The following is a 12,135-nucleotide window of genomic DNA, read 5'->3' on the forward strand; positions in this document are numbered from 1 at the left end:
CAGCATTTTTTAGCAGCGGACACGTTTGACACTTTTTTGGAACCATTTACAGCGATCAGTGCTATAAAAATGCACAAATTACTGTGTACTGGAAGGGAAGGGGTTAACACTAGGGAACGATCAAGGGGTTAAATTTGTTCCCTGGGAGGTGTTTCTAACTGTGGGGGCATGGGACTGACTGGAAAAGGAGAGAGATCGCTGTTCCTGATCACTAAGAACAGCAGATCTCCCTCTCTATCTTCACCTGTCAGAACGGGGATCTGTCTGCTTACATTGGCAGATCCCAGTTCTGGCTTTCTGTAGAGTGATCGCGGGTGGCCAGCGGACATCGCGGCCATGCGTGTCAGCTCCAGCGTCGCACTACAGGGCCTCCCAAAGCGGTCGATGTACACCTACGGCGGTTTGCACAGCCGTGTCTATCTGCCGCCGTATAACAGTGGCTGGGCGGCAACAGGTTAATATTAAAAGGTTTGATATACTTGACTTCAAAGCTAAGGCCTGCTAACTGTGAGTGCCCCAGAGGCCAATATGGGCCTCAAGGATACCAAGTACTGCATGCATCTGCACGAGTTTGGGTTTACAAATTACCCAGTTTATCCTAGCAGTTGATAACACTTCCAACAGATCAGCACATAATCCCACATCTGCTTCTTCAAAGTAGTTGAAAATGTAATTAAAAAAGTCAAATCAGGTCACCCTAGTACCCCAAACTACCAATATAGATTTGGAATGGATTGTATAGCACAAAGTCTATGGACTTAACTGTAGCCTAAACAAAATGCTTCAAATGGTAACTTTTTATAAATGTAATTTAAAATGTGATATCAAGAAACACATTAAACTAATCAATGAAATTGTAAAGCCATACCGCAGTACTGCTACTTACACTGTATCCCTATTATTCCTTTCATGTGGAGGGCAACCTCAATTACCAGAAGGGAGGTAGAACAAGCAAAACACCTCAATACCTAATTCTGAGTCCATCAGGCATCAATCTGCATCGTTTCTTCTGGCATACCTGGGTGCTGTATTCTCTAGATCAGTGGTCATCAACCCTATTCTCAGGGCCCACTAACAGGTCAGGTTTTATGAATTACCTTGGAGAGATGCAGACTAGAATACTGCAATCACTGACCAGCAAATGATATCACCTGGGATGTATTTCAGTTATCTTGCAAACCTGGCCTGTTAGTGGGCCATGAGGATAGGGTTAATGACCACTTCTCTATATCTCCAGCCAGCACCCATAGAGACCCATTACAAAAAAAAATAAAAGGTCCCATTACAAATTTGTATGCTATATTTCAAGGAAGTCTCCTTTTTTTTCTCTTGTATATTAGTGGATGGGTAGTCTGTAGTCTTACGATTCTTTTTTTGTAAATGTTTGCCTTCATCATGCTTTAGAAATCAAATATGTGCTCAAAAACAGGAACACAACTTTTATGCAACTTCTCAGATACCATTTATTTGAACGGTTTGCTGACTTCGAGGCTTACGGCATATTGCGGCTTAGCAATAGAGGTTGTATGGGACAGATTGAGTTAGAGATAGCTATGCTTTGATCCTGTATAACCTGCAAAATATGACATAGTTGGGTAGGAGGCAAGTTTTGAATACAGCAGGAAAGGTTAAAGTCCTTGGCAGATTTTTATTGTCATCTGTGGACATGTTGGGGAAAGGTATCTCTTGTTTACCATCTTAGCAACAACCCTCCACACCCAGTTTATTACAATTCTAGATAGTGGGGGAAACCTCCCAAATAGAGACAAATATATCACTGCAAACCTGACAAAGGTTTCACCCTTCCCCACACTGCTAAATTGCATTTTTTATTGTTTCAATCCTTGACTGAGGAAGTAGCCCAAATCTCCATTAGTTTCTAGTGTGTTTTAACCCTCTGAACGCCATAATTAGCAAATATTGTCTAAATACAAAAGGTATTTGTATTTTCTTGAATCTTGGAGTCTTGCGTATTTTCTCCAGTGTTGTACAGTATTTCAGTATGAAACTGCCTGTATACAGGTGCTTTCTGTAATAAAGACCAGTCACTGCTACTCTCTCTTGTGCAGGGTGACTGGTGTTGTATCTGCCCCCTGTAGTTTCCGGCAGGCAGCCTGTAGTCTGACACCTGCTGGGTCCCTCCCACTGCTTTCCGGGCTACATACAGCACAGGGGTGATGTCACTTCTACTTTTACAACATGATAACTGTTTGTGAAGGCATTGGGTGCACAAAAGTGAATTTATATCCTTCGTGGCTACTGATTAAATAGATTTTAAAAAATGTGTTGTGTGCTAGGACATCAGCTTTAAAAAAGAAAAAAAAAGGCAGAGGGTAGGATTTCATATTTAAATTTACCGAAATCAGAAGATCTGTATTTTACTATATCCAATTTTTCCATTAGACTGCATTTAGTTTCATAAATAACCAGCCAGACTCTAGATGATGCTCGGATCTAGGCTCATATAAGCTGGTCTGGTAACTGGAATTCCCCAGCTAATGGCTAGGTACAGGTTAAATGGCATGAAAAGCAGCAGTAAGCAAATTCACACTGAGAGAATTCTGTTTGATGCAGGAAAACTAGAGCAGCATGCCGCTTCCTGTACAGTGTGCAAATAATTCCTAACATCGTGATCCTATTCTACAGTTACAAATAAAAAAAGATCACTTAGTGTATGCTAGTTATCCAAGAAAGATGTCTCCATTTTTTTTACTGATTAGGTAGGTGAAAAACTGATACGCCAATGGGCAACTGAAGAACACAACTGAAGGTGACAAGATGCATCTGCTGACTCGGCACTCATGTGCCTGTAACCAGCACTGCGTCACATAAATGCTGGGCCAGGCTCCAGTGCCATAATTCACTCATTGCTTTTTAGCTTCAAGCTTACCTAAATAGCATTTGTCTCAGCAAACAATTTAATGTTCCGTTTTCCTTTAGCTGGCACTATAAATGCAAGTCATATTCTTATACGCAACAATGGAAACACATTTTCCATCCCTCCGCCAGCAAGCAGATCTACACAGGTAGATACATGCACAGTAATAAATGGTCCCTGGTGAAAATATGCTTGCAGAGGAGTGGAAAGGTAGAGTGGTGTATAGGAAATGCAGATGCTCTGAATGACACAGTAGTAATAAAATATATGGACAGCTTTGCAAAGCATGACTTTTCTTTATCAACACAATATCAAGCCTGCCAAAATAATTACACTTCACAATATACTGCAGGCGAAAGGGGCCTTTTATAAAATATTAATGACAGAAGAGAAAACACAACATCGGAAATACGTAACTGGAGGTACAGCAGCAGCAAAGTCAAACAGCGCTAACATTGTGAAGGGTACGTAGAGTTTCATTAAAAACATTATGGTAAAATGCACAATCCTCGTACAATGTCATTTGAATTACAAATGGTGAATGGTAAAAGGTGACAAGTACATCAGCAGGAGGAGAAGCCATCTGCAATCTAGGCAAATATATGTAAAGTCAGATGCAGTACTTACAGGGTTGAAATCTGAAGATCTTTGAAGGAGAAAGTAATTAATCCACAAAGTAGCTCAAATCCTGTTTGCTCAGATCTCCCACCTCACCAATGGGTCACAGGTAACACTGACAGGGCATGCATATTATGAAAATACACATGTATTATGCTTGATGTATTTCTATGCCAAGGTACCCATAAGGCAGTTATGAATTAGTCATGAAGACAAAAACGCAGATGCCGTGAACTTCAAAAAAGGTAGCAGCTGGCCTGCAAGGGGCTTCCCATCACAGCATTTTAAAGAATTGTCAACTAGATTAGCAGCAGGTCGATTCTGGTACACCGGATGGATGCTCTCGCATATCTGCTCAGGAGGGATGCTGGGAGATTTTAGCAATCTGCGATGCAGCCTAGTTCTAATCCATCACTCTCCAGCTACAGTGCAGGCGTAATACACGCACACATTGTGCTGCTGCCTTCAATATCTGCAAATGCAGTCTAAAAACCAATAATGTAGGTTAATCCAGTCATGTCCTCCACAGTGCTGGGATGAAAATTCTGAACATCCATTAGGTTATGAAGCTACCTAGTAATAACCTGGAAATGATTACAGCTCTGAAAAAAACAATCTTAAAATAGAAGATCTTTGGGTTAAAACTGATTTTATTATATGTTTCATTGAAAATAAATAATCTGTGTGCCTATATCACTGAAAGAGCAAAAAACTTGAAAAGGAATGTGCAAATCACGTATCAACTAATCGTGAATCACATTTTTGGTTATTTGAATGAAAAACTGAAAATTACATTTCTCATGGATTTCTGAATACCTGCATTGTGTTTTCCACTTTCCTAAAGTATTGCATGTAATAATGGGATTTTTGTACTCACCGTAAAATCCTTTTCTCTGAAGTTCATTGACGGACACAGCTCCTTTAATTCTTGACCTTGGGGTTATCACGCGACCTTCAGGAGAGGACTAGGCAGAACATGTAAAACATGTAAAAACAGCAAGACTGCACAGCACTTCCCAGGGGGCGGTCCCTCTGGCTATAACACCCTGCTTCCTGGAACTCAGTTCATCAAAAAGCAGTACAAACATAAATAGGATGGGTGGGTGCTGTGTCCGTCAATGAACTTCAGAGAAAAGGATTTTATGGCGAGTACAAAAATCTAAATTTTCTCTTTCGTTCACTGACACTCCTTTAAATTCTTGACCTTAGGGACGTCACCCAAGCAGTGTAAAAAAAAAAAAAGAGGGGTGGAAACAGCAAAACATAACTTCACCCACAACAAAAGAAACACCTCAACAGAGGAGTCCCATCTTAAACGGCCGCCATCAAAACCAGTGGCCAACTTGTGCATCAAAAGATGCATCTACAACAAACTTGTAACTTAAAGAAAGTGTAATCACAACCTTACACAGCCGCCTGCAAAACCTTGCGGCCAAAGCAAGCATCTGAAGATGCGCTTACATAAACTTTGTAGTGAAAAAGTGTGATTGGACGACCAAGTCACCGTTTAAACACGCATGGGAGGCAGACGCTTGATGTTGGAAAGCCCAGGAGGTCCCAATTGCTCTGGTGGAATGAGCCGTTAAAGGAAAAGGGGGCAAGCGTCCCTTTAAGGCATAGGCCTGAACCACAATCTGTCTGATGCACCGAGAAATGGTGGACGACGAGACCGCCAGACCTTTTTTTCGGACCAGCCACTGAGACAAACGGAGAGTCCGACTTCCGGAAGGGAGCCGTAACAGACAGATACAACCGTAAAGCCCGGACCACATTCAGGGAATGCAAGGCAACCTCTTTTGGGTGTGTCGGCTTAGGACATAAGGATGGTAACACAATGTCCTCATTCAGATGGAATGCCGAAACCACCTTTTGAAGGAAAGAGGGCTGCGGACGTAGCACAGCCTTATCCTTGTGAATGACCAGGTAGGGAGACTTGCATGACAAGGCCGCCAACTCAGAAACCCTCCTGGCAGATGTAATAGCCACTAAAAAGACTACTTTCTGAGAAAAAGTTAACAAGAGAATCTCACTAATGTTCTGAAATGGCGGTTTCTGAAGCGCCACTAGCACCAGATTCAGATCCCGTGGAGGTAGTGGTGGTCGAACTGGAGGAACTACTTGTCGAACCCCTTGCACAAAAGGTACTCACCAATGAGTGAGTCACCAAGGGGCGTTGGAAAAAGATATCTGTCCCTTGATGGTGCTTTAGGCAAGTTTTTCTGATCCACTCCTCGCTGCAAAAACAGCAGAATCCTGGAAATTGAATAAGTGCGCGGACGCCACCCCATCTTCTCACACATGGAGATGTAAGCCTTCCATGTGCGATGGTAAATCTTCTGAGAATACTTCTGTGCTCTCAGCATAGTAGAAATTACAGAGTCTGACAGACCTGGGTCCTTTAGCACGTGGTTTTCCACAGCCATGCCGTTAAAACCAGCGACGGTAAAGCAGGATGAAGTATCGGGTCTTATGATAGAAGGTCCTCTTGCAGCGGTAGCCACCAAGGAACATCCACCACCAGTCGTACTAGGTCGGCATACCAAGGACGCCGAGGCCAATCTGGGCCAATCAGAATTACAGGGAATCCCCTTGGCCTACGCTCTGTGCAGCAGACGTGGTAGAAGTTTGAGTGGGGGGAAGGCATAATTCAGCCAATAATGCCCCCATGGAACCACACCTTAGGCAAAGGAGCCTGAATAGCTCCGGATGCATCTACCATTCCCCTGGGTCCAGCATCTGATGACTTAGGTAGTCCGCCTGCCAGTTTCCTACGCTCGGGATGTATATGGCTGACAGTGCCTGCACGTGTCGCTCTGCCCACTGGAGGATGTGAACGACCTCCCGTGCTGCAGCTGTGCTCCTTGTTCCTCCTTGACAGTTGATGTACGCCACCGCCGTAGCGTTGTCTGACTGGATCCTGATCAGATGCCCTTGTAGCCTCATTGACCATGTGGAGAGGCAAAGCCTGATCACCCGAAGCTTGAGCACATTGATCGGCAGTTGGGATTCTTCCCGCGACCAAAGGCCCCGGGCCGTATGTTCTCCCAGTACTCCCTCGGTCAGGCTGGTGTCCTTTGTGATCACCGTCCAATGGAGAGGCAGGAACGATCTCCCGGCCGGAGACCTCAGCCACCAGTGAAGGGAGTCCCTGACTAACTGGCTCACATGAATTTGACAATCCAGGGATAATGGAAAATTGTTCCATTTTGAAAAAATCTACTTCTGCAAGACTCGAGTGTGAAATTTAGCGTACGGTAAAACCTCAAAAGTGGCTACCATGAGGCCCAGAACGCGCGTGCAGAAGAGCAGCAACGGCCACCTGCAGTACATCAAGAAATTCACCGCAGCTTGAAGAGTCTGCAGCTTGTCTGAAGTGAGAAAAAAACTCTCGCTTCTGGAGGAGTCCAACAGCAAGCCCAGGTACTCCAGGTGTTGAGTCGGCACTAATACCTACTTCTTTAGGTCCAGCACCCAACCAAACTCCCGGAGAGTCTGCATGGTCTACATCCTCCCTTAATTCTGAGGCGGAAGCTGCTCTCAGAAGGAGGTAGTCTAGATAACCCACGATTGCAATCCCACGTTGCCTTAACAGCACCAGAATTGGAGCTAACACTTTGATAAAGACTCGGGGTGCTGATGCCAGGCCAAAAGGGAGAGCCACAAACTGGTAGTGCTCTTCCTCGACTGCAAATCGCAGAAACCTCTGATGCCTAAGGCTTATGGGTACATGTAAGTACGCGTTCTGGATATCCAGGGATGCCAGGAAGTCCCCCTGATGGAATGCAGTGAACTAATTCCATCCTGAACCTTTGCACGTTCACAAAGCTGTTGAGGGACTTCAAGTCCAGGATTGGACATACCCCTTCCTTTTTGGGGACTACAAAACAGATTGGAGTAGAATCTCTGAAACCTTTCCAGCGTCAGTACAGGTACTATCACCTCGCGCAGTAGCAGGTCCTGTACTGCCCCGAACAGGGCTTCCCAACAAGCTGGAAGTAGAGGTAGGTCGGAGTGAAAAAAATCTGTTTGGTGGACAAGAAAGAAACTATCTTGTATCCCGATGAAACCAGTTCGCAGACCCACTGGTTGGACAGTAGAGAGGTCCACCGAGCTGCAAACTCCCGAAGGCAACCCCCCACCCGAGAGTTGGGCGGAGGCAAACCTTCATACGGTAACATTTTTGTTAGCAGACTTGTTTGGCTTGCAAAACCAGGGACGCTTTTGTCCTTCAGCAGACTCCTTGTCGGACTGGGAATGCTTACCTGCCGACCCGGGCGGGCGAAAAAGCCGTTTCTGAGCGAAAAAGAGGGCCCTTGCCTAAGGCGTAGCTCCTTGCCCTTCCTGGACTGTGGGAGCAATGTGCTCTTCCCCCCGGTAACATTTTTAATAATGCCATCCAGCGAAGCTCCAAAAAGCCTCTCACTTTGGAAGGGCAAATCCGCCAGTGCTTTTTTTTTTTAGATGCCTAGTCCACAGACCAGCATTTCAGCCAAATCAGGCGCTGTAGCACCACTGCTTATACAGATGCTTTTTTCAGGAGGCTCTCCTCAAAGGGGTAACACACCGCCATTCTACTTGGGACTGAAAAGGCCCGCTGCGGACTTCCCCATTCCTTATAGATGAACTTCCATCCGCTTCCATCCTGGCAACAAAGATCTCTAGGACCGCCGACAAAGCGTCCATAGGCACCACATTTTTTTGCAGGTGAGCCGGTTGCAATAGCAGGGATGTCTGACCCTCCGCAGGGGCCCCTCCGCAGGGCTCACCACCCTGACATAGTGCTGCACTGTGCTGACCGCTCTGGCCTGTTTCAGTCAAAAGTGCTCAGAGTGAAAACTGCTCTGTTCAGAGGTACATAGACCCAGCACTAGAGGTAAAAACGTACTGAGGCTACAAGAAAATGGCCGCTGGCCGTCCTTATACAAAAAAATCACCAAGAAAATGGCCGCCGAACCTTTTAGAAAATGGCTAACAGCCCATACACTGCATAGACTACGGAAAAATGGCCACGGCCTCAGCAAAATGGCCGTAGCCCACGCGGCAGAAAAGAAAAAACGGACCCCAACAGCCAGAACAGCCCTGCCAAAGCTCGGAACCCCCCCCGAGGACCCCCGGCCTAGGTACATACACCGCACCTCATGCCCAGTCACATAGCGGCCCCAGCAGGGGGAGGATGGAATGAGGGATAGGGAGAGAGGAAAGGGAGAGAGTGAGAGACTTCCTAATCGACCTCCCAAGGAATGCCCAGCTGCTCAATCCTGCCGAGGCAGGGAGAGCCGCACTTAGTCTACCTGTCGGGAATTGCTGGACGCATTCCACCACAGACCTATCACCCGAGCAGTTCGGGGTGGCTGCTGGCCACGGCACACTGCGACATGGACAGCAGTAGCCCAGTCATGTGTGCCCCAGAGCTTATAGCTCACCGGCCGCCCCTGGAGCAGAAGGGGCATGTTGTGGCCAACCCAGCACGTAGCTAGGGTCTGCTCATGCTCGATAGCCAGGCTAGGGAGACTACAAGGATCTATATTATCCAGCCTTTCACCCAGCCGGCTGTTGATGATAGATCACAGGATCAAAACATTTGTAGAAAAAATGAAAAAAAATCCCAGGACCAATGGTCCCCTCAGGGAGCCAGGTCCTTCTACACTAGGCAGAAAAAAACTGAGCTGCAGGAAGCAGGGTGAGGGGTTATAGCCAGAGGGACTGCCCCCTGGGCGATGCTGTGCAGTCTTGCTGTTTTTACATATGTTACATGTTCTGCCTTGTCCTCTCCTGAAGGTGGCGTGATAACCCTAAGGTCAAGAATGAAAGAGAAAACAATGTTTAGAGGAAGCTACCAAACCTATATTCATTGGGTTGGGCCCCTTTCAAACAGGCAGACCGATTGGGTCTGGCTGTCACTTTTTCAGGCGGAACCGATCGGACCCTCTACTATCCTTTATGGAGCAGGGAATGTAAATAGACATGTGTCCGTTTACACCCATCGGCATTCAATCCGATCTAGCAGATGGATCAGATGGCAGTCAGGCAGATCATATGTTAACGATTACTGATATACTGTAGATAACGTACCTATCTTAGTAATAAAAAACTTCATTTTTTTTTGTAATAGAGAATATTTGAAAACTAGAGCAATATTTGACTTTTGACATTTTAATAAGCTAAGGCATCAATATATGGTTCAATAGATGAAGTGGCAATGCTCAATGGAGTCTCAAGGTGTTCATCAGATATTATGATTCTAATTTTGTCCTTCATGTGTTGCCTCGAAAAAAAATTGAAAATAGTTGCTCATAAATTTAGATGCTGCTGAAAACTGATGACATGATTAAAGGTGCGATTGTGAAGAGTGGGATACTTTGGAAAGATAAAACTTCGAAAGTCCAGTAAAGAGGCACTTTCAAATTACCGTATATACTCGAGTATAGGCCGACCCGAATATAAGCCGAGGCCCCCAATTTACCCCCAAAAAAACTGGCAAACTTATTGACTCGTGTATAAGCCGAGGGTGAGACATGCCTGTCCATCCCTGTGTGTGTGTCCGTCCATCCCTGTGTGTCCGTCCATCCCTGTGTGTCCGTCCATCCCTGTGTGTCCGTCCATCCATCCCTGTGTGTGTGTGTGTCCATCCATCCATCCATCCCTGTGTGTGTGTGTGTCTCCATCCATCCATCCATCCATCCCTGTGTGTGTGTGTCTCCATCCATCCATCCCTGTGTGTGTGTGTGTCTCCATCCGTGTGTGTGTGTGTGTGTGTGTGTGTGTGTGTGTGTGTGTGTGTGTGTGTGTGTGTGTGTGTGTGTGTCCAGCCTACCTGTGTCCCGAGCCTTTGTCCCGAGCCTCCGTCCCGTGCCTTGCCTCCGTCCCGTGCCGTGCCTTGCCTCCGTCCCGTGTCGTGCCTTGCCTTGCCTCCGTCCCGTCCCGTGCCGTGCCTTGCCTTGCCTCCGTCCCGTGCCCTCTTCGTCGGCGCCTCGGCGGCCATTGTAAAATTCAAAAGCCGCGCCTCCGCCTTCGCCTGTGATAGGCGGAACACTGAATTTCCCAGCAGCCTGTGTTCCGCCTATCACGGACATCGTATCATCCTCGTCCGTAGTACGAGGATGATACGATGTCCGTGATAGGCGGAACACAGGCTGCTGGGAAATTCAGTGTTCCGCCTATCACAGGCGAAGGCGGAGCCGGAGGCGCGGCTTTTGAATTATAGAATGGCCGCTGTCTGTCTGCTCGACACGCTGATCGAGCGGGCAGACAGCGATGACTCGAGTATAAGCCGAGGGGGGCACTTTCAACCTCAAAAAAGAGGCTGAAAATCTCGGCTTATACTCGAGTATATACGGTAGTCTTCAGTAACATGTGTTTGCCAAGTGTAAACACATTTTTATCAAAAATTCCTGCCCAAAAATGTCAAAATTTTTAACCACTTGACCTCTGGAAGATTTACCCCCTTCAGGACCAGGCCATTTTTTTGCCACACGGCACTGCGTTGATTTAACTGACAATTGCGCAGTCATGCGACACGATACCCAAATAAAATGTACGTCCTTTTTTCCCCTACAAACAGAGCTTTCTTTTGGTGATTTGAGCACCTCTGTGTTTTTTATTTTTTACACTATAAACAAACACCAACAATTTGGGGGGGGGGGGGGGAATATATTATATATATTTTCTACGTTAAAACACAATAATAATAATAAAAAATTTTAAAAAGAAAATCGTATTTCATCAATTGAGGCCCATATGTATTCTGCTACATATTTTTGTTAAAAAAAATAAAATAAATCACAATAAGCGTATATTGATTGGGTTGCGCAAAAGTTATAGCATCTACAAAGTATGGGATATTTTTATTTATTTTATTTTTTACTAGTAATGACAGCAAGAGCGACTTATAGCTGAACTGCGATATTGTGGGAGACAAATCAGACACTGACACTTTTGGCACTTTTTGGGGACCAATGACACGAATACAGTGATAAGTGCTAAAAATTAAATATACTAGAAAAATCACTCAGAAGCCCCAAAAATTATATATATTTTTTTAGCAGAGACCCTAGGGAATAAAATAGCGGTTGTTGCAATATTTTATGTGACGCGGTATTTGCGCAGAGGTCTTTCAAACCCAAGTTAGCCCGTTTTTTTTTTTCGTCCAAAAGTTTTGAGTACCTGTTTTTGTGTATTTAATAAATCGTTTTTTTTTTTATCTAAATTATACATACAAGTGAACTGATTGGAGGTTTGTTTTGTTTAATAAATGTGTAAGAAATTTTCTGCATCACTTATTAAGGCTGCTTTCACACTGGATCGGGCAGGCGTTGACGGTAAAATGCTGCAAGTTTTAGCAGCGATTTACCATCATTTTAGCCCCACTATTCGGCTGCTAGCGGGGCAGTGAAGCACTGCTGCAAAATCGCATTGCATGTGCTTCAGCAGTGGTGACCATTCATTTCAATGGGCAGGAGTGGTGGAGGAGCGGTTTACACCGCTCCAAAGATGCGGCTTGCAGGATTTTTTTTTTTTTAACGTCCTGCCAGCGCATCTCCTCATTGTGAAAGCACTCGGGCTTTCACACAGACTGCAGGGGAGCCGTTTTGAAGGCAATTTACAGGCGCTATTTTTAGCCCACAATCGCCTGAAAAACG

At 45.4% G+C, this 12,135-nt stretch overlaps 1 protein-coding gene across 2 annotated transcripts in view; it reads right to left on the minus strand.

The window, feature by feature from the left end:
• Nucleotides 1–12,135, minus strand: part of TTC39B (tetratricopeptide repeat domain 39B) — a 196,370-nt gene that overhangs the window by 93,139 nt on the left and 91,096 nt on the right. The window contains exon 1 of one of the 2 annotated variants that reach the window (XM_077475122.1): nt 3,506–3,845. The exons of the other annotated variant lie outside the window; for it this stretch is intronic. The gene's annotated coding sequence lies outside the window, so the exon portion shown is untranslated. Of the gene's footprint in view, nt 1–3,505; nt 3,846–12,135 lie in introns of those variants that run through there. 2 annotated transcript variants of the gene reach the window in all.

Source organism: Lithobates pipiens, unplaced genomic scaffold (assembly GCF_037356315.1).
Source record: "Lithobates pipiens isolate NorthernLeopardFrog02 unplaced genomic scaffold, aLitPip1_a1.2 Scaffold_13, whole genome shotgun sequence".
NCBI classification, from domain to species: Eukaryota; Metazoa; Chordata; class Amphibia; order Anura; family Ranidae; genus Lithobates; species Lithobates pipiens.